Genomic DNA, 21,582 nt, shown 5'->3' on the forward strand with positions numbered 1-21,582 from the left:
AAGTAGATGTGTCGCTGGAAGAGGAGCCGGGAATTCTATCGTTACAGGAGTAGTGAGACAGGTGCACAGCAGAGGACTTTTGGGGATGTAGACGTAAAGTTAAGTGCATATGTGTTTAAGTAAAATTATGTGTGTTTCAATATTGAGGGACAGGGGAGAAAGATTCGAGTAATGATTGAGAATGAAATTAGATGTAATGAGAATAGAAAAACATATGAAGAGGAATGTAGGTGATATTTTTTATTTAGTGGCACTGCAGTCGCACTTAGTTTGTAATAAAAAAAATGGTTCAAATGGCTCTGAGCACTATGCGACTTAACTTCTGAGGTCATCAGTCGCCTAGAACTTAAAACTGCTTAAACCTAACTAACCTAAGGACATCACACAGTTCCATGCCCGAGGCAGGATTCGAACCTGCGACCGTAGCGGTCGCTCGGTTCCAGACTGTAGCGCGCAGAGCCACACGGCCACTCCGGCCCGCAATTTGTAATCATTTTTTAATGGGTCATCCATAGCAGGGAACGTTAGATTTTTCATTAAAGATTGTGTAATTTTCACTGTAAGGTATTTTTATGTTTATCGTTTGTGTAACATTTGTGAGAGCAAGAGTCTGATATCAATGCTGCCCTTTGCCAATATTAATGGACGTTGTAACATAAATTTCATGCATGTAATAATATATCAGATAATTTAAAACAGTATGTTAGAGAAATAGTTAACCTAAGTGCATTGTCCATATCCTCGATCAAAGACACTTTCGTTTAAAGGAGTGTCTCACTGAATGATGGGTCTGCCCCTGGTAGCTGAGTGGTCAGCGCGACAGAGTGTCAATCCTAAGGTCCTGGGTTCGATTCCCTTCTTGGTCGGAGATGTTCTCCGCTCAGGGCCTGGGTGTTGTGTTGTCCTAATCATCACCATTTCATCCCCATTGGCGCGCAAGTCGCCGAAGTGGCGTCAGATCGAAAGACTTGCACCCAGCGAACGGTCTACCCGACGGAAGGCCCAAGTCACATGACATTTGCATTTACAGAATGATGTGACTAAAATAGTTTACTTGTTTTCTGAAACATCGCATTAATCTCTCAACAACTGCCGTTAGAAATTTGCAGCTGGGGCAAAGAGAGCAGAAAGCACCGTGTCTCCAAGCAATTGATTTTGAAGTAAGTTATTTTCGTTTCAGTTTCAGTTTGCCACGGAAATCCTCAATGCACAGGGAATATTTCGTGAACTGCATTATTAGGCAGATCATTAACACACAGGGACCACTTTCTTTAATTAAAGAGATTGAGAGAGGACAAGTTACTCTCTCACCTATTTTTCGCATACAGAAAATATAAAAGATTTCATTACAACCTGATGCACCATGAGTGAGACTTTAGAAAACTAATAGCCTGAGCAGACGTTGATGGAGCCTGATAGGATGCAAAAACTTGAGGTATTTTTATGATTCTTAGCATGTAGAAACAGCTTGCTCGGATTTGAAATCAATTGGTGGCGAGCCAATCCCTTAGTAAATCTTGCCAGACAGGCCCACAGCCAGACAGGACAGCCCCTTGTTGAGACAGGGATCCAGCAGAACAATGCCGTGCTACCTGCTGTGGCGCCAGCAGAAGCCTGGGCTGGGGAAACAGTCTAAAGGAACATGTCTACACAGTGGATTTGTAAACTGGGCATTGTGCGCAGAGCGACACATAATAAAAATTCACATGTTCTCGTCTTTGACGATAGTGCAAGTAGGCCAGTGAACCACCTCCCTCAGCTGCCTCTGTTGTATAAGGATACTTCAGTATCTGAGAAACGTTTAGATACAGAATCTTCATTACACCTCATAGCTAGGACTAACACTTGTTGCCATGGGAAGAGACATGACCTCAGAAAAAAATCATCTGTTCCCCCTCTGCGAATACTTCTTTTTTTGAAACTTCCTGGCAGATTAAAACTTTGTGCCCGACCGAGACTCGAACTCGGGACCTTTGCCTTTCGCGGGCAAGTGCTCTACCAACTGAGCTACCGAAGCACGACTCACGCCCGTCCTCACAGCTTTATTTCTGCCAGTAAGGTTCGCAGGAGAGCTTCTGTAAAGTTTGGAAGGTAGGAAACGAGGTACTGGCCGAAGTAAAGCTGTGAGGACGGGGCGTGAGTCGTGATTTGAAAAAATAAATTTTGTTAGTACACTAAATTTTGCCACCATTCTCAATCAATTAAATAATCCCACCAGAGCTGCCTTTCAAAATTAATAGTGAACTGCAGGATTTAATCAGTTAGCACAATTTTTTTTAGAAAGATTGTAAAACAGGGCTGAATTCATGTTGTATGCCCACTGGCAGATATATTCAGTTTCCCTCGCAGTTGGAAATGCTCCAAATTCAACAACGACAACAAGATTACAACCAACCAACCAAGCCATTACGAGTTCAAAAATCAAACGAAATCAATTTGTAAAGGAAACTTTCAATGTGTTCAGTCATCCAAAGAACCTCACAATGGGAAACGTTGCAAACAACACTTTTCAGTGTGTTTAGGCAGCCAAACAAGCTCATATGGCAAACGCTGCAAACAAAGCTGCTGTTACCCATACTATGAAAACCTTTGGAGATGTACACTATCTGCTCAAAAGTGGACGGACATTAACAGCCGAAAATAGATGAAGTAGTGATGTTGAACGCTGATGTCTACAGCGAAGTCGACGACCTAACTCATCCCAAAGGTATTCCACTGTTTTCAAGTGGGTAGTCTCGGAAGGCTATTACATTTCAAGGATGGTTTTGGTCACAAACTGTTTCCTCACAGATGCTATTTTATGGGAGAGTACACTGTCATGCTGATACAAACATCTTTATTGAACACTTTTTTGTACGCAAAACACAATGCTGTAAAATGTATTGATATCCTTCCGTATTTAGCGTTTCCTTAAGCACAGTGATGGGACCGTACGCTGACCACGAAAAACACTCCCATACGATAGCACCACCTCCACCGTATTCCAGTGTTCGCACTACACATGAAGGCAGGTAACGTTCTGCAGGCATTCGGTGAGCCTAAATCCTTCCATCGCACTAACACAGGGTATAGCACGACACATCAGTCCAAATGACACGTTTCCAATAACGCACTGTCCAGCGTCATTGTTCTGTCGCCACTTGAAGCTTCGCTACTGGAAAGACTGGCTTATGAGAAGCTGCTTAATTGTTGTACCCCGATCTCTTTAACTCCCTATGCAGAGGAACTGTGCCAGATGGAATGTTGGAGCTCACGAGCCATTATTTCTGCTTATTTCATCCGTTGTTTTACAATCGCCGTCCGCAATGTTCTACATTTACTTATACGTACTACACAAACCACGATGTAGTGTGTGGCGGAGGGCACCTAGTTCCACTGCCAGTCACACTCTTTTGTTTTCCACTCGCAAAAAAGCGAGGGAAAAACCACTATCTGCTTGCCTCTGTATGAGCCCTAAATTCTTTTATCTCTGTGTTCCTTCCGCGCACTGTGCGTCGGTGACAGCAGAGTAATTGTGCAGTCGGCTTCAAATGCTAGTTCTCTAAATTGTATCAGCACTGTTCCTCGAGAAAAACTTCGCCTCCCCTCCAGAGATTCCCATTTTCAGTTCACAAAAATCTCAGTAGCACTCGCGTGTTCATCGAACCTACCGGTAACAAATCTAGCCCACCGACTCTAAATTGCTTCGATAACTTCCTTTAATCCGACCTGGTATGGATTTCAAACACTCGACCAGTGCTCAAGAATGAGTCGCACTGAATTTCTATACGCGGTATGCTTTACAGGTGACTCATACTTTCCTAAAATTCTCCCAATTGACCGAAGCTGACCATTCGCCTTTGCTACTACAATATTTACAGGCAACGTTGCGCCTGAATTTTTATTAAACGTAACTGTGACAAGCAGCACCTTATTAATATTGCATTCGAAACATTACGTGATTGTTTTTTCTATTCATCTACATTAACTTACATTTTTTCTACATTTAGACCTAGCTGCCATTCAGCATACCAACTAGAAATTTTGACTAAGTCGTCTTGTATGCTCCTACAGTCACTCACCGATGACAGGTACACTAAAGAATCGTCACTAAACAGTCGCTGATTCCTACTGACCCTGTCCACATGTAACTTTACGTATATAGAGAATAATAGCGATCCTATCACACTTCCCTGTGGTACTCCTGCGACACTCTTGTATCTAATCAACACTCCCCGTCGGAGACAACGTAATGTGTTCCAGTACATGAGAATTCTTAGTGCCATTCGCACTTGATCACCGTTTCAAATCCTTTTCGAATATCTACGAATGTGGGACCTGGATTATGGAATACGGAATATGTTTGACTGCCATTTTCCGTAAGTAGGCCTATGGAAGGCCTGCCTTGTCTTGGTTCAGCTTTGGTTGATACTTCAGATTCCCAGTTCAGAGTCAAACCGCCAACTGTCGACATGCGCAACTGTAGAACAGTTGAAAAGTCTCAGATGGTTTCGTTACTAAAACGACATCCAGAACCTAGTCCATATTTGAAGTCACTGAGCTCTGTCCCAGATTTTTATTTTTATTGTGGTACGTTGAAGCACAGCGTCACCGGTGAATCACGGTCTTACTGCCTTCGTAGAAGGTAAAATTGTTCTATTCTACAACGATGTCATTCCAAGGATGTCATAGGATTGCACGTTTAAAGTGTGGTGGTGGGACTTGAAGTCCCATACCACCCTCTGACGGTGGAAGTCCTAGGTGCAGGCAACAGGTAACACAACTACATTACTGGCCATTACAATTGCTACACCAAGAAGAAATGCAGATGATAAACGGATATTCATTGGAAAAATTTATTATACTAGAACTGACATGTGATTACATTTTCACGCAATTTGGGTGCATAGATCCTGAGAAATCAGTACCCAGAACAACCACCTCTGGATATAATAACGGCCTTGATACGCCTGCCGGCCGCGGTGGTCTAGCGGTTCTAGGCGCTCAGTCCGGAACCGTGCGACTGCTACGGTCGCAGGTACGAATCCTACCGCAGGCATGGATGTATGTGATGTCCTTAGGTTAGTTAGGTTTAAGTAGTTCTGAGTTCTAGGGGACTGATTGTAATGTCCCCACAGAAAATACCCTCTACCACGCACTAATTAATCATTGTCAATCAAACCATCCACATTCATTCACTTTGGAAAAGTATCTGATCTGATTTTCTCGTAATATATGCGGCGACAGCTCGACGACGCCGAAGTATTTTCTAGTGCGTTTATTCTTTGAAATAACAGAGATGCATATATGCATTCTCCATGGTTGTCAGAGTGGTAACTAGGACAGCTTCTGGAGTATCGGTTGAGGGATTGACGAGTTTCTGAGAGATACATATTCTGCTTTTCTTCTCGCTAAAGCGGCCAGTTAACATTTGTGCCGCTAGCGGTTTGTTTGAAGAGAATGAGACTGTAAACGGAAAATAATTAAGACGTGGAATCACCGGAGATCTGGACATGTAATGGAGATGGATTTAATACACAATTTCCTTCATAAATAAGGTTTGTGACTTTTTTTGTTCTGGAGTGAATGAACGAATGAGTTTTTTCTGAATCATTTGATGATCACGTTGGCCTTGTAATTAGTGGGGAAGTTTCAGCTGTGTCGAAGAGAGCCTGCAATCACTGAGTCTGTGTTAAATCGTCCAAAAAGGCTTCGTACACATCTGGAATTCGAAATCTTTCGTAAAAGGAACAAATTGTCCACACGATTGATTCACCCGACTGAATGCAGTGTTTAACAGTAATAATAAATGTAAAGATCTCTTACAGCAAGCCAGCCGCTGATTACCAAGACGAAGGACTCCACCAAAGATTCTATTTGGCTGATTTCACGTAATGAAATATTATATTAAAAACTGTACATAGATAAAGGAGAGAAATAGAGAGAGCGAATGAAAATAGAGATAATACTAATAATCCTCCATTAGTCTAACTTTTCGCCTGTCTTATTACGGTTCAGCCAACAAATGGGAGGCCCTTACTTTACTGTATAGATTTATGTGTGAAGGTGAAGGGATCTTAAAGGCAACAGATACACGTCTATACAGACAAGACATTACACAAAGTTAGCGGCTAGATGCATTCATCATCTATTCTTAGATGAAGAGACGGCAACTTATTATCCTTAACATTTCAAAAATGTTAAATGATGACCACAGATGTTAAGTCCCATAGTGCTCAGAGCCATTTGAACCATTTTTTGATACGCCTGGGCATTGAGTCAAGCAGAGCTTGGATGGCGTGTACAGGTACAGGTGCCCATGCAGCTTCAACACGATACCACAGTTCATCAAGAGTAGTGACTGGCGTATTGTGACGAGCCAGTTACTCGGCTAGCATTGACCAGACGTTTTCAATTGGTGACAGATCTGGAGAATGTGCTGGCCAGGCCAGCAGTTGAACATTTTCTGTATCCAGAAAGGCCCGTACAGGACTTGCAACATGCGGTCGTGCATTACCCAACTAAAATGCATCATGATGCTGTAAATAGAACCTGGAGTCATCCGAAAAAATTACGTTTTGTCATTCGTGCACCTAGGTTCGTCGTTGAGTACACCATCGCAGGCGCTCCTCTCTGTGATGCAGCGTCAAGGTTAACTGCAGCCACGGTCTCCGAGCTGATAGTCCATACTTCTTCAACGTCGTCGAACTGTTAGTGCAGATGGTTGTTGACTTGCAAACGTCGCCATCTGTTGACTCAGGGATCGAGACGTGGCTGCACGATCCGTTACAGCCATGCTGATAAGATGCCAGTCATCTCGACTGCAAGTGATACGAGGCCGTTGGGATCCAGCACGGCGTTCTATATTACCCTCCTGAACCTCCGATTCCATATTCTGCTAACAGTCATCGAATCTCGACCAACGCGAGCAGCAATGTCGCGATACGATAAACTGCAATCGCGGTAGGCTACAATCCGGCCTTCATCAAAGACGCAAACGTAATGGTACGCACTTCTCCTCCTTACACGAGGCATCACAACAACGTTTCACCAGGCAACGCCGGTCAGCTGCTGTTTGTGTATCAGAAATCGCTTGGAAACTTTCCTCATGTCAACACGTTGTAGGTGTCGCCACCGGCGCCAACCCTGTGTGAATGCTCTGAAAAGCTAATCAATTGCATATCACAACATCTTCTTCCTGTCGGTTAAATTTCGCTTTTGTAGCACGTCATCTTCGTGGTGTAGCAATTTTAATGGGCAGTAGTGTATATTAGGTACCAACATTAGTGGCTTATGATGGTCGACGCATGTAAGTGGTCATTTCAGCACTGACCCTTCATTAATGGTCGTAACGGGGCTATCGTAAGCCATGGTCAGAATCTGATTCCTCAAGGATGGTGAGAGGAACAGGATGGCGGTGCCAGTGCCGGCGAGACGTGGCACCAATGTTTTGTAAGCCAGCGACCGAATCGCGCAGGGCATCCACTTTATGATAGAGTCGCCTTGCCTTCTCTAGAATGGACGTCTTGAGAGTGACCACGTCCGTTTCCTCGTGGAGGGTAACTACCCTCGTGAGGGGAAGGGCGTGCAGGCTCAAAAAATGGCTCTGAGCACTATGGGACTTAACTTCTGAGGTCATCAGTCCCCTAGAACTTAGAACTACTTAAACCTAAATAACCTAAGGGCATCACACAGGTCCATGCTCGAGGCAGGATTCGAACCTGCGAACGTAGCAGCCACGTAGTTCCGGACTGAAGCGCCTAGAACCGATCGGTCGCCACGGCCGGTCATGCCGGCTCCACCGAAGATCCTTATTCTGCAGGCGCTGGAGAGTCTGCATCCGAGAGGCACTAATCGTGTCCCGCGCAGTGGAGCCATAGGTGATGGAAGGGTGGCCAACCATCTGGTGCCGCACGGGATAGCCGCTCGGTCTGGGGCGCCTTGCAACGGTTCGCGAAACCCCCATCAGAGGTTAGAGTCCTCCCTCGGGTGTGCGTGGGTGTGTTGTCCTTAGAGTAAGTTAATTTAAGTTAGGTTAAGTAACGTGCAAGCCTAGGCACCGATGACCGCAGCAGGTTGGTCCCGTAGGAACTTACCACCATTACCACCAACCATTCTGTACAGACGGAGCTTGGTTTCTAGGTTCAGTTCCCTGCTGTTGAATGTTGGGTACAACGCTTTTATTTGCTCCTGTCACCCAAAGACGTCACCCAAAAGGGTGACGTCTTTTGCATGTCGATGGAGGAGCAGTTTTTTCCCATCTGGAAACATAGATGTTTGCTATTAGGGGACCATGGGACCTGGAAGCCGGCTTTAGTGATGATGTGGCGGAGGAATGGAAGCCGTTTAGTGAAGTTGGGTGCCGTAGTTTGGGCGACATTGAGGACTGTCTTGTTTGAACGACACAAGGTCACTGTCGCGTCCACTTGCCTCTGGAGACGAGCAGTGGGCTGGTCCGTGTTCTGGACGGTCGTATGGAGCGCCGAATCATAGCTTATTGTGCTAGGTGGCAGTGCGGGATGACTGGCATATCATTAACATAAATATCAAAGAGCATGGGAGGCCACACAGAGCCTTGAGGGGTATCAATCGACATGTGACGTAAGGTTGTGCATTTTCCTTGCTAAGTAACCAAGAAGTTTCTATCGTGGGGGAAATTATCTATGATCTTGACATAAATGTCAGGGATGGTCACCTGTGTCAGCATTTTGTACTCAAGATCGTCCTGCCAGATCTTGTCATACGCGTTTTGCAGGTCCAGGAAAACCGCTGGCGTCTGTTACTGCTCCTGTTACACTAGCGGGCCCCCCTCCCGTGGCATCTGGTGGCCGATACCGCATTACGAGAGTATGTCCAGATAATTTTGATCAAATAGTTTATATTCCAGTGGCCGATAACCGTTAAGAGTATACGGGTGAAAGGTAACCATTGGTTTTTCGACATCGGCTGAGTCTAGCATGATACTGCAGAGCGAGCAATAAATACTCATGAATGTAAATGTATGCCGACGGTTTCTGCACGCATGTAAATGTATGCCGGCGGTTGCGGCGATCCCGTGTGAAGACTCTGAATTTTCTCACGTTACCTTTTTACGTATTCAGTCCACATAAATTTCGATAACGTAACGACGTTTCCTCGCTACCCGACCGTTCATCTAGAAGTACACGCTGACGAGAAGTGGGTCGCTTCGCGGAACAGGGACGGTAGGAAACAATTTTGATAGGGCGAGAGACGGAATTCCCGTAGTTAGCGGCGGTGCTGTAGCCGGCGTGTATCTCTAGGCAGCGGACATTCTCCTCTGGGGCGCTTTGGCACCGCCTCCTCCTCTTCCTGCCTGCTGCCTCGTCTGCTTCCTCTCGCCGGCAGACAGTGAATAATGACTCTCAATGAGCTCTAACGAATCGCAAACTTTATATATTACTTTTCCAAACTTGAGCTGTCCCTGGCTTCTTCATTTCCCCGGCAGCCGCCGCCGTTGCCGCCGCTGCCGCCGGCTGGACCTTAATATATGGATATTTTTTCCCATTTCTTCTCCGCCTTCCGCTGAAAAGCGCAACTTGGAGGCCCCGGAGACGATTTCTTTTGCTCTCCGCTCTGGCATACAAATGCGGCAATGTCCGGGCCCGGAGCGCCGTACACTTTTCGTGAGCTGGATTCGCACTGAGAGAGTACTGAGATTCGGAGAAGCGTCTCTTTTGACACAGCGCTAAGGTTCAGTGTGGCCACCAAACTGTACATCTAGTGATAATAACGGACTCATTCTCCGAGTTGCAAACATTGAAATCAATTCGCAAACATGAAAGACGTTGCTACACTGGCTGGCAATTGTAACTGTAACACTTGGAAGGACATTTACTCTGTAGCAGAGGGATACGTGATTAAATTTGTGGGTAATTCTGGGCTATAGACGGTGCGAAATTTAGTACAGTGAGTCTCTCGACGACCCATCCAAATTGTTTTCAGTCTGTGAGACATCTGGAGACAGTGCTTCCCAGAGTAACAGTCGAACACACACTGTATCTAGACATGTCAAAACAGCAAAAGCAGCAAGAGTTTTTGCGTTATTTTGTTGAAAGACAATGTTGCAAAAACTTAGAAAACACGGCATAGTTTCCGTCCTTGAGAGGCTGAAAGGTATACGTTGTCCTTGTACCCCCTTCACATTCTCTGTCTCCGTGACGTACTTCTGTTTACGAGGGGATTCTGGAAAGTAATGTCTCCGAATTTTTTTATTCTGTTCTCAATATCAGCTGATGTATTATACAGGGTGGTCCACTGATTGCGAACGGGCCAAATATCTCAAGAATAAAGCATCAAACGAAAAAACTACAAAGAACGAAACTTGTCTAGCTTGAAGGGGGAACCAGATGGCGCTAGGGTTGACCCGCTAGACGGCGCTGCCATAGGTCAAACGGATATCAACTGCGTTTCTTAAAATAGAAACCCCCATTTTTATTACATATTCCTGTAGTACGTAAACAAATACGAAAGTTTTAGTTGGACCACTTTTTTCGCTTTGTGTTGAATGACGCTGTAATAGTCACAAACATATGACTCACAATTTTAGACGAACAGTTGGTAACTGGTAGGTTTTTTAAATTAAAATGCAGAACGTAGGTACGTTTGAACATTTTATATCAGTTGTTCCAATGTGATACATGTACCTTCGTGAACATGTACCTTTGGTTAATGACTTTCTGAGAAAGCATGCTGTTACAGCGTGATTACCTGTAAATACCACATTAATGCAATAAATGCTCAAAATGATGTCTGTCAACCTCAGTGCTTTTGGCAATACGTGTAACGACATTCCTCTCGGCAGCGAGTAGTTCGCCTTCCGTAATGTTCGCACATGCATTGACAATGCGCTGGCGTATGTTGTCGGGTGTCATCGGTGGATCACGATAGCAACTATCCTTCAACTTTCCCCACACAAAGAAATCCTCGGACGTCAGATCCGGTGAACGTGCGGGCCAAGGTGTGGTGCTTCGACGGCCAATCCACCTGTCATGAAATGTGCTATTCAATACCGCTTCAACCGCACGCGAGCTATGTTCCGGAAAGCCATCATGTTGGAAGTACGTCGCCATTCTGTCATGCAGTGAAACACCTTGTAGTAACATCGGTAGAACATTACGTAGGAAAGCAGCATACATTGCACCATTTAGATTGCCATCGATAAAATGGGGGCCAATTATCCTTCCTCCCATAATGCTGCATCATACATTAACCCGCCAAGGTCGCTGATGTTCCACTTGTCGCAACCATCGTGGATTTTCCGTTTCCCAGTAGTGCATATTATGCCAGTTTACGTTACCGCTGTTGGTTAATGACGCTTCATCGCTGAATAGAACGTGTGCAAAAAATCTGTCATCGTCCCGTAATTTATCTTGTGCCCAGTGGCAGAACTGTACACGACGTTCAAAGTCGTCGCCATGCAATTCTTGGTGTATAGAAATATGGTACGGGTGCAATCGATGTTAATGTAGCATTCTCAACAGCGGCGTTTTTGCGATTCCCGATTCTCGCGCAATTTGTCTGTTACTGACGTGCGGATTAGCCGCGAAAGCAGCTTAAACATCTACTTGGGCATCATCATTTGTTGCAGGTCGTGGTTGACGTTTCACATGTGGCTGAACACTTCCTGTTTCCATAAATAACGTAACTATCCGGCGAACGGTCCGGACACTCGGATGATGTCGTCCAGGATACCGAGCAGCATACATAGCACACGCCCGTTGGGCATTTTGATCACAATAGCCATATATCAACACGATATCGACCTTTTCCGCAATTGGTAAACGGTCCATTTTAACACGGGTAATGTATCACGAAGCAAATACCGTCCGCACTGGGGGGATGTTACGTGATACCACGTTCTTATACGTTTGTGACTATTACAGCGCCATCTATCACAAACGAAAAAAGTAGTCCAACTAAAACATTCATAATTCTTTACGCACTACTCGAATATGTAATAAAATGTGGGGGTTCCTATTTTTAAAAAAGGCAGTTGATATCCGTTTGACCTATGGCAGCGCCATCTAGCGGGCCAACCATAGCGCCATCTGGTTTCCCCCTTCAAGCTAGACGAGTTTCGTTCTTTGTGGTTTTTTTCGTTTGATGCTTATTTCGTGAGATATTTGGCCTGGTCACTATCAATGGACCACCCTATATATGCACATTACTAGGTCGACTTTCTCGTTTCGTTGACAGAAGTTGCAACACTCTGCATACATACATACGTACATACATACATACAGTAATACTTGTTCCATAGATCACGAATACGACATTTCGTAATGATGTGGAACGTATCACTTTAATGCAAGTTTTCATTACACAAACTAATTAATTCTTTTACAGTTACTTCTTCATATCTAAAAATGAATATAGTGAGTAGAAGAAGTTGTCATTCAGAAATTCTTTTGATTTGTTTTTAAATGTTTGTTGGGCATCTGTCAGACTTTTAATGCTATATGGCAAATTACCAACGATTTTTGTGGCAGGATATTTCACCCCTTCTTGTGCGAAAGTCAGATTTAACACTAGGCACTTTTCTGTTGTTTTGGAATTGTGATGGGATGTTAATAACAAGCTTATGTAGTATGAAACGTCCCATTTGAACAATTATACATGACTGTGCTTAAACTGACACACAATATTTTGTTAGCGCAACGCAATCTGACTTTCAAAATTCCCTACAAAAGAATGGCCCTGACTAACATTAAACTATACCTTTCACAAATCACTTACCTCACAAAAATCTTCGCTGCTCAAGCTACTGCAATACAGCGAGCGCCACTACTGCCAGCTAAATAAAAGATTCAAACTATGGAAGGCACTAACTACTGATAGGGATAGTTAGCAAATGAAAGATATTAATAGAGAACAAACAATTTATTTACCTTGATATCATCATATATAAATATAGCAGTTCATGACAAATTTCAAAACTCCGCCATCTCTCTCCCCACATCCACCACTGCTGGCGGCTCACCTCCAACTGCGCAACGCTACGCGCTGTTCACATCCAGCTGCCGCTGCCCAACACTACAATGGCGAGTATTACAACAATGCAAAGCAGCCGCAGACTGCACACAGCACAGCCAGTTATTTTCATACAGAGGTGGCGTTACCAATAAAAAAACCTAAACAGCCTACTTACATAGCCCCCATGCTCCCCACAAAAAATTTTACAAATTGGATTGGGCAGTGGCCAATACAGATTTGAAAAAAATTTTTCATAATTACAATAACAAAGAAATCAAATGCACACACTTATTGATACAATGTTGGTCAAAAGCTCAAATTTTCTCACAGTCCATAAAGACAGTCCTAATCGTCCATCACAGTAAAATTGCAGTGTTTTTCTCAAAGTCTGAGCAGTAAAAGAAAATGCACAGGGAAGTAGTGGATTTCCATGCAGTCTTGAAGAAGTAGTGTTGTCCTTCCAACGGAAAGACAGTGCTGACTCTCGACATGCAGACAAGTAATGGGTCACAACAGAGCAAACCCACAGCAGAGTCATTCGAAGTTTTCAAGAATATTGGTAAGCAGGTCATCACAGAGTAGACCCACTGTAGTCCTGGTAGAGATTACGGTATTGGTGGGCCACCAGAGGTGCAGACCCACTGCAGTCCTTGTAGAAATAATGGTATTGGTGAGTCAGCAAAGGTGTAGACCCACTGTAGTCCTTGTAGAAATAATGGTATTGGTGGGTCATCAAAGATGCAGACCCACTGTAGTCCTTGAAGAGATGGCCAGCCGCCATCTGTTGTGACTGTGCAGGTGCACAATCACCATTGGAGAGTCTTGCGGATAATATAGCAAGTCCATAACCACCACTTGTGCACTCACAAAGTTTTTGGAATTGTCCTTAGAACCAGCAATGCTGTTATCCAGTCCCTTGCTGAATTATTAACACACGCGTAAACACTAACAGTCCCTACTTCTCACATATTGTCCATATACTATGACCAACAGAAACGTGTGCAGTGATATGTAACTTAACTTGAAGAACTGGTGTGTATACAATTATAAATTTACAACATGAAAATACAATTACTAAGGTACAAAATACATCATTAAAGAACATAATAGTACAGATAACATTTGTAGTAATATGGGCTTTACAAAAGAATTGAAATAACATATACATCAGTGTTACAGGAATTATGACATAAGTAAATATATAAAAGATCAGAATAATTATTGAAGCATCGACTTCACACATGAGCATTAAAACAAAACAGAATAAATAAAGTCTAAGCATATTTACAAGGTAAATAACATATTATTAATGCAAATTATATTTGAGGATAACAGTATTCCTCATCATAGTGAATGTAACTCAGTATTAGAAGAGAAAAAAGTTCTATGAAACAGTACACAGAGACAGGCAGAAAACAAATACACAAGGGTACACAAACATATAGTGGGATAACACAAAAGGGAAAGGACAGGGTTTGTTTTACTGCAGTATTTTGCATGGAGATCTCCCTTTGTTCATCATTATTCCCAAAAAGTCCTATCTAAGCCTGCTTTCTGTATTCTGTTCATATTTCTTTCAAAATAATTATTTCTGATTGTACAATACTCACTTGGGCCCAAATCTTTTTCATATAACTTCGCAATGCATTCTTTACCTATTCTCCATAGTCAGTTTCTTATATAGTCTACCCCCTCTTAAGCTAACTTAAATCTACTGAGCTCAGATGCTAAACTAAGGGACAAGGCAATGCAGCAGCACATAAAACAATTAATATAAACAGCAATGAAAAAAATGGAAAATCGCAAAGCAAGCTACAGTAAATCTAAATTACCAAGCAATTTAACATTACAACTAATATGAGGCAATGCGCAGCAAACAAAAAAATAAATCTGGCTTAGCAGAGTAACACAAATTAAAGTTCAGTAGCACTATGCCTGGCAAACAGCAGCTTATATCTAAACATGACATAGCTCACGCAGAAAAAATAGTACATTAAAGATAACAATGCAGATAAGGGAAATGTATAATCACATCTTAATGTCTAAGTAATTAAAGTGGTGCACCACAAATTATTCTACAAAAGAAATTACCAAGTACTTGAAAAGAAAATTACAGATGCAGTTACTGTTATTAGTCCCTTCTTATTGTTCTTTCCTTTCCAAGTGTTCCTTTTTTGAAGAATGTGGATCACAAAATTATTATTTAATAGATCTGTTGACTGAAAGTGTTCACATTAGCAAATGCATCTAAGATTATTTTATTAAAATTAATGCTGCAACACAGCTGGAAAACAGGTATCAAATGAAATAAGCAATTACGCAAACCAAAGCATAAAAATATCATTGAATAGTCATGTGACATTTCATAAGTTAGTAGAAATTCTCTCAACTCTCGTAGAAAGACGCTTGTCGTAATCAGGTGTGCAGATGTAAAAATATTTCTCGTCATTTCATTAGGCATTTCAGTAAATATCATAAATTACGAGCTCCACAGTATGCTTTCAACAAGAAAATGTCAATAGCGAGGATAATGGCCTCCCCTTTTTTTTTTTCTACCTGTGCTTCCGGAAAGGCACACCCTAATGGCTTGTTCTCCAGGTGTCTGACACAGCGGTGTGCCGACGACGCACGTGCAGGTGGTCACTTAACTTTCTTTCGGAAATATTTACGACAGCAGTTTCCTCTACAGTGACAGTCTCATATAAAAATTTCACAGGTCGAGAATTTACGTTGCAAATGTGTAAAAACAAAATCCTATGAATATAACAGTGTCCAAAAAAATTTTTCGCCGGCATTGTGATACATTCACGCATTTACACACATTTCATAACTCTTAAAGTACGATTCTTGGTTTCCAACATCCTGTTTCACAAGTCAAGAGTCCCTAACTTCTATTCATTATTCATATACATATAAACACGTAATCACATTCCTCATATATGGTAGCATCATCTTATTGACATAAACATACCTCAACAGCATAATACACATCGTCGTCGTAAAAATAACATCATAACACCTCAGTCAAATCTCAAAAATGTCGTAGCTTTCTGCAATAATTTCAAACCATAAAAAATATTCTCTGCTCATTTCAATAGTGTCATCTGCCTCAAACGTACTTTAAAAATCATGATCTCATACCAAATACATCATTCAAAGCTCTCATAGTATCACAATGGTTCCGAAAAATGTGAGCATTTCTCAAAGTACAGACAAAATACAATTTCGTAAGTGAGAAGTTATCCAACTGTGTAATTACGTAAACATCTGTCACTGATGTAGTAAAAACGTTTGTCTGTCTCAGTTAAATGATCAGATAGCTGTGTAATTATGTGTTGGAGAAATATGGTACCGATGTGTAAAGTTGTATAAGCAAATACCATATTAGCTAGGGTTCCTTGTGGTTGCCACACACATGGTACACAAAGTAAGCGTGTACCCCCCTGACGATTAATGTAATTATACCCTCAGGTGTTACAAATTACAGCAATGGAATGAAATGTATCACGGAAAACTTCCTATGTAATTCAAAAATCTTGAAAAATAAATGGTTTAAGTACAAAATTAATCTCTCAAACACATGTCCTGTAGCGCTAAATGTGCGTCTTGCTGTAAGATAATCTCTGTGAAAGTGTCGTAGTTATTTTCCTCCGAAAGCTAAGTTCTACAGAAGCCAATGTACTTACCTCATGATAAACAAAAGTGAAATGCTTTGCGTAGAGATATCTTAGTTATTACGCTTATTGTTGTGATGATGAAAGTACTGTGCTGTAACGTATTGTTGTGCTATGGAAAAGGCTGTCTCCTTGTAGCTATACCACAAAAGTTACTAATAAAACATGTTTTGATTTCCAGAAGAATTCAGAAAAACTGTGCAGATATAAAACAGATACACCGCAAAAGCAACATTGTAAATTGTCACTCATTAGTAGCGTCGTGATAAAACTGTGTAGTTGTCACTTAAGCTAACCACTGTGTCATCTGGTACCTCACCCATTAAACCCAGAATGTATTTTCAAGTAAACCAAAATGTTGCATTAAAATCTCATTAGCAGTACTGGTAAATGTTCTAAGTATGTAAGCCTTATAGTAGTTCCATAATCGTGCAACTAACAAGCAAGAATGTACACACACAATAACACTGTGACGTCTGTTCACTATAACAATGCATTCGTCATTTCTGTTTCAATAAGTTCTCTTGGTTCTTGACTGGATGTTTAACTTCAAACATTGTTGCATGTTAACAGATTCTAAGTCTGACAAGCATACTAGAAATGTGAAGTTAAGAGTTTTATGGCAAAGACAAAGTTAAAAAGCAGATTATCTCTCAATAAGCGGTTTTACATGTGAAGTGTGGTGCAATCCTTTACTCTTCATAGTACTCAGAGTTTGAACTTGAATGCAATTGTCATGCGGTATACGTCAGTAAAGAATACTGGAATTTTTCTCAAGGTTAGCGTCTATGTTATTTTTCTCTGAGCGAGCCGGCGAACGTGGGTGCCTGCGGCGCGAGTCATTGTCTGTCTCTTTGTTGGCGTGCATTGTTATTGGGTTTAGGAGACCTAACTTCTACAAATTCACGTTGTCGAAAGTGCCCTGCTCTGTTTGAATCCCGCCAGTTCTGATGCAATTCAGGTCTGTCGTTACGAATATATCGTCTGTCGTCATGTCGGTAGATTCCGTAGTTTCTTCCTTGTCCGCCACGTGGTGGAGAGTTTCTCCCTGAATCGTAACTGCGCGTTGGTCCGTTGCATCTAAAGTTATTCTGTCTCCCTTGATAGTATTTATTTTGGTTCCCATATTGTCTGTTTCTCTTATTGTCTCTGTGATAGTCATTACCACGGAGTGGTGATCTTTCCCTGTAGTTATTACTACTCTGCCAACGGTTGTCATACGGGTGGTGTCTGTTTTGGTCACGATTTGTGTTGTGAGAATAGCCTTGTCGTGTCAAGTTATTACTTCTTTCACCGCGGAATTGCGATGGATGTGACCTGTAATTGTTGTGTTCCTGGTTTCGCGTTCCGCGATTGTCAGTGTCAATTTCTAATTCTTGTAAGAGTCCCTGAAATGCTTCAATGTCGTCTTTGCAAAGTCCTGCCAAAATAATATGTCGTAAATGTTCAGGCAGTTTGATTAAGCAAATGCGGATGAGTTCTGAGGGGCTGTATGGGTTTGAAAGATACTGATTCTTATGCAACATGTCTTCAAAATATTTCATAAGACTGGAAAATTCAGATTGTTCGAAACGTTTCATCAATATGATGCTATGTTTTACTCGGTCTTGTGTGGCTTGAGACCAATATGCTGAGAGGAAGGCATGGTAAAACTCTCCTTCACTGTGGCAATCGTGAATTACCGATCGCATTCTTACAGCTGGTTCATTCTCCAAGTAGCCACACATAAATTCTAATCTGTGTTCTAACGACCAGTTGGGAGGAAAACAATGCGAGAATTGATGAAGCCATGCTTGTGGATGAATGTCGTTGCCAGAATTCTTAAATGTTTTGAATTTACGTGTAGTAATGAACAGCTTATAGTCAAAATCATCATGTCGCCGAGTCGCATATCGGTCATTGTTAGGTCGTGTCGGCCGTTCCATCTCAAAATTCGGTGCACATTGCCAATTTCTTTCATAACTTCCGAAATGCCCTGTATTATTATTTTGTGGCTGTTCCGTATTTCTGTGTCCCTCTTCCCGTATTGGGGCACGAGTATCCTCTGAAATACGTAATTCTTGTATTACCTGTGTCAGCTGATCTTGTACTTCCCGGATTTCTCTTTTGTACTGTGTATTGATTTGATTTTGATTCTGTTTGAATTTTCTAATTTGTTCATACTCTTCTGTGTCAGAGAAGGCTACAGGTCTTGTGTCATTCAGATCATCATCTACCTTTGTAGATAAGTTAGTGACCTGATCCGAAAGTTCGGCTACTTTCTCCGATAGTGAACACATTTCCTCAGTGTGTTTTTCTGAACCAAGTTTCAGAGTGTCCATTTGTGTTGAAATCGAATCTACTGTTTCCTTTAAGTTTTCCTGAGTTTTTGCAAGTTGCGTAACCGAATTGGTAGATGCAACTGAGTCAATTTTAGCCCACAAGGTCTCATGATTTTCATGAACAATGGTTTGCAGTTCTTTTATGGCTGCTTTGTGGTTCTGTAATGCATTTTCATGCCGCGAAAAAATAGGTTGAAAATGCTCACAAATTTGTGTTTTTATGTCATTACAGACTTTTGGACATTTCGATTCAATGTTATGTAACTCAGTAGTTAAATCTTCACGTGTTTGTTCAAGTGTTTGTTCCAATGAGTCTAACTTTTTAAGATTTTGTTCCACTGTGTCTAACTTTTGAAGCTTTTGCTGTGTTTGTCTCTGATTTTGTTCCATTGTGTCTAACTGTTGCTGTGTTTGTCTCTGATGTTGTTCCATTGTGTCTACCTTTTTAAGATTTTGTTCCACTGTGTCTAACTTTTTAAGATTTTGTCCCATTTGTCTCTGATTTTGTTCCATTTGTTGCATTAATTGCAATAATAATGTATTAGTGTCTGGAATCTGTTTCTCTACGCTTTTCGGCAGTGCATTTGCACCGGCAACATTCACATTTTGACAAGCAGAAAATGTGTCTTGACTTATTTGAGAAAACGGTGATGACCCAAAACCTGAATCTACAGTATTTGCGAAATTGTGTCCTGTCATTTCGGATTCCTGAGGCGAGCTGTTGCCGACTGATCGATCGATAATGCTTCCCTGTTCACTACCTGTTTCACTGTCTACACCATTGTTTGCAGCCCACTCCATTTCCCTATGCACAATTACCAAATTACTACTTTGAACATTAGTTAATTCATTACTCTGCGGCGCTAACACACAGCTTTCATTTTGACTGTCATTTCTCAGTTTACTTTGGAGCCTAGTATTACGTTTTTCACACGCCATTATTGTCACAGTATTTCACACGACAACACAGAAAAACACAATTTGAAGATCAAAAATAAGAGAACACATTAACATAGCACTGAAAATAATATCTAGTTAATTGCAGCTGCAAAATACTTGGTGCAAATCTACATGCATGCCACAACTGTTTTACTGTACAACAATGAAAGACTGCAACTACAAAGGAGATTTTCTCTACAATTATGCGCTAGCAATAAACAATAGCTACACTAATTACACAAACCACAAGAAAAAATCAGAAGATTGCAGTGAGGTATCCTGGCAGGGTCGCCATATGAAACGTCCCATTTGAACAATTATACATGACTGTGCTTAAACTGACACACAATATTTTGTTAGTGCAACGCAATCTGACTTTCAAAATTCCCTACAAAAGAATGGCCCTGACTAACATTAAACTATACCTTTCACAAATCACTTACCTCACAAAAATCTTCGCTGCTCAAGCTACTGCAATACAGCGAGCGCCACTACTGCCAGCTAAATAAAAGATTCAAACTATGGAAGGCACTAACTACTGATAGGGATAGGTAGCAAATGAAAGATATTAATAGAGAACAAACAATGTATTTACCTTGATATCATCATATATAAATATAGCAGTTCATGACAAATTTCAAAACTCCGCCATCTCTCTCCCCACATCCACCACTGCTGGCGGCTCACATCCAACTGCGCAACGCTAAGCGCTGTTCACATCCAGCTGCCCAACACTACAATGGCAGACAACAATGCAAACTAGCCACAGACTGCACACAGCACAGCCAGTGATTTTCATACAGAGGTGGCGTTACCAATAAAAAAATCTAAACAGCCTACTTACAGTAGAAAGGAAAAGGAAGCGAGAAAGGAAGAGATTTCAGATACTGGATGACGTGATGGACGGTACAACATCCAGCAGCGTTAAGAAGGAAGCAATGGATCGCAGAAAATGGAGAGGCCAAGGACCTGCTAGTATAGCAGAAAACTGATAATAACGATGATGATTAATAACAAATTTCGTAACTGAATATATGTATTGCGAAGGTACTGTGAATATCACAAGTTCCTCACATAAATGTTTGCAAGGTCATCTTGAGTGCGTTTCAGTTATTATTCTAATACACGCTTTCGTACACTGAATATTTCTCTCTTAATGATGAATTACCCACAAAATATGATGCCGTATGAAAGCAGCCATTGAAAATAGGCATATTAGGCTAATTTACTGATACGTTTATCACCAAAATTTGAAATAACCTTAATAGCGTAAGTAGCTGAACCTCACCGTTTCAGTAGATCATCGATGTGTTTCTTCCAATTCAATTCCTTATTAATGGAACACCCCGAAATTTTAAATATTCTACCTTAGGAACCTACTTCGTGGTCTATATTTATCAATGGTGTTATGCCATTTTCTCTTCAGAATTGTTTATACTGTATATATATTTGCCACTAGAGAGACTCTAATTGTCGTGAGTAACATGGCGGTGTGTAACGTAATTATGCTGTGTGTAATGTAAATATGCGTGAGAAACAACGTGCTGTAATCCCTCGGAAAACTCAAAGCACGAATTCGAAGAGTTCGTTCGCTCTTGGAGCAGCCTCTCCTTCACTATGACAATACCATGCCACACACGAGCGTTGCGACATCTGCAACATTCAGATGTCTTCGG

The sequence above is a fragment of the Schistocerca piceifrons genome, chromosome 1 (assembly GCF_021461385.2).
Source record: "Schistocerca piceifrons isolate TAMUIC-IGC-003096 chromosome 1, iqSchPice1.1, whole genome shotgun sequence".
Classification (NCBI taxonomy): Eukaryota; Metazoa; Arthropoda; class Insecta; order Orthoptera; family Acrididae; genus Schistocerca; species Schistocerca piceifrons.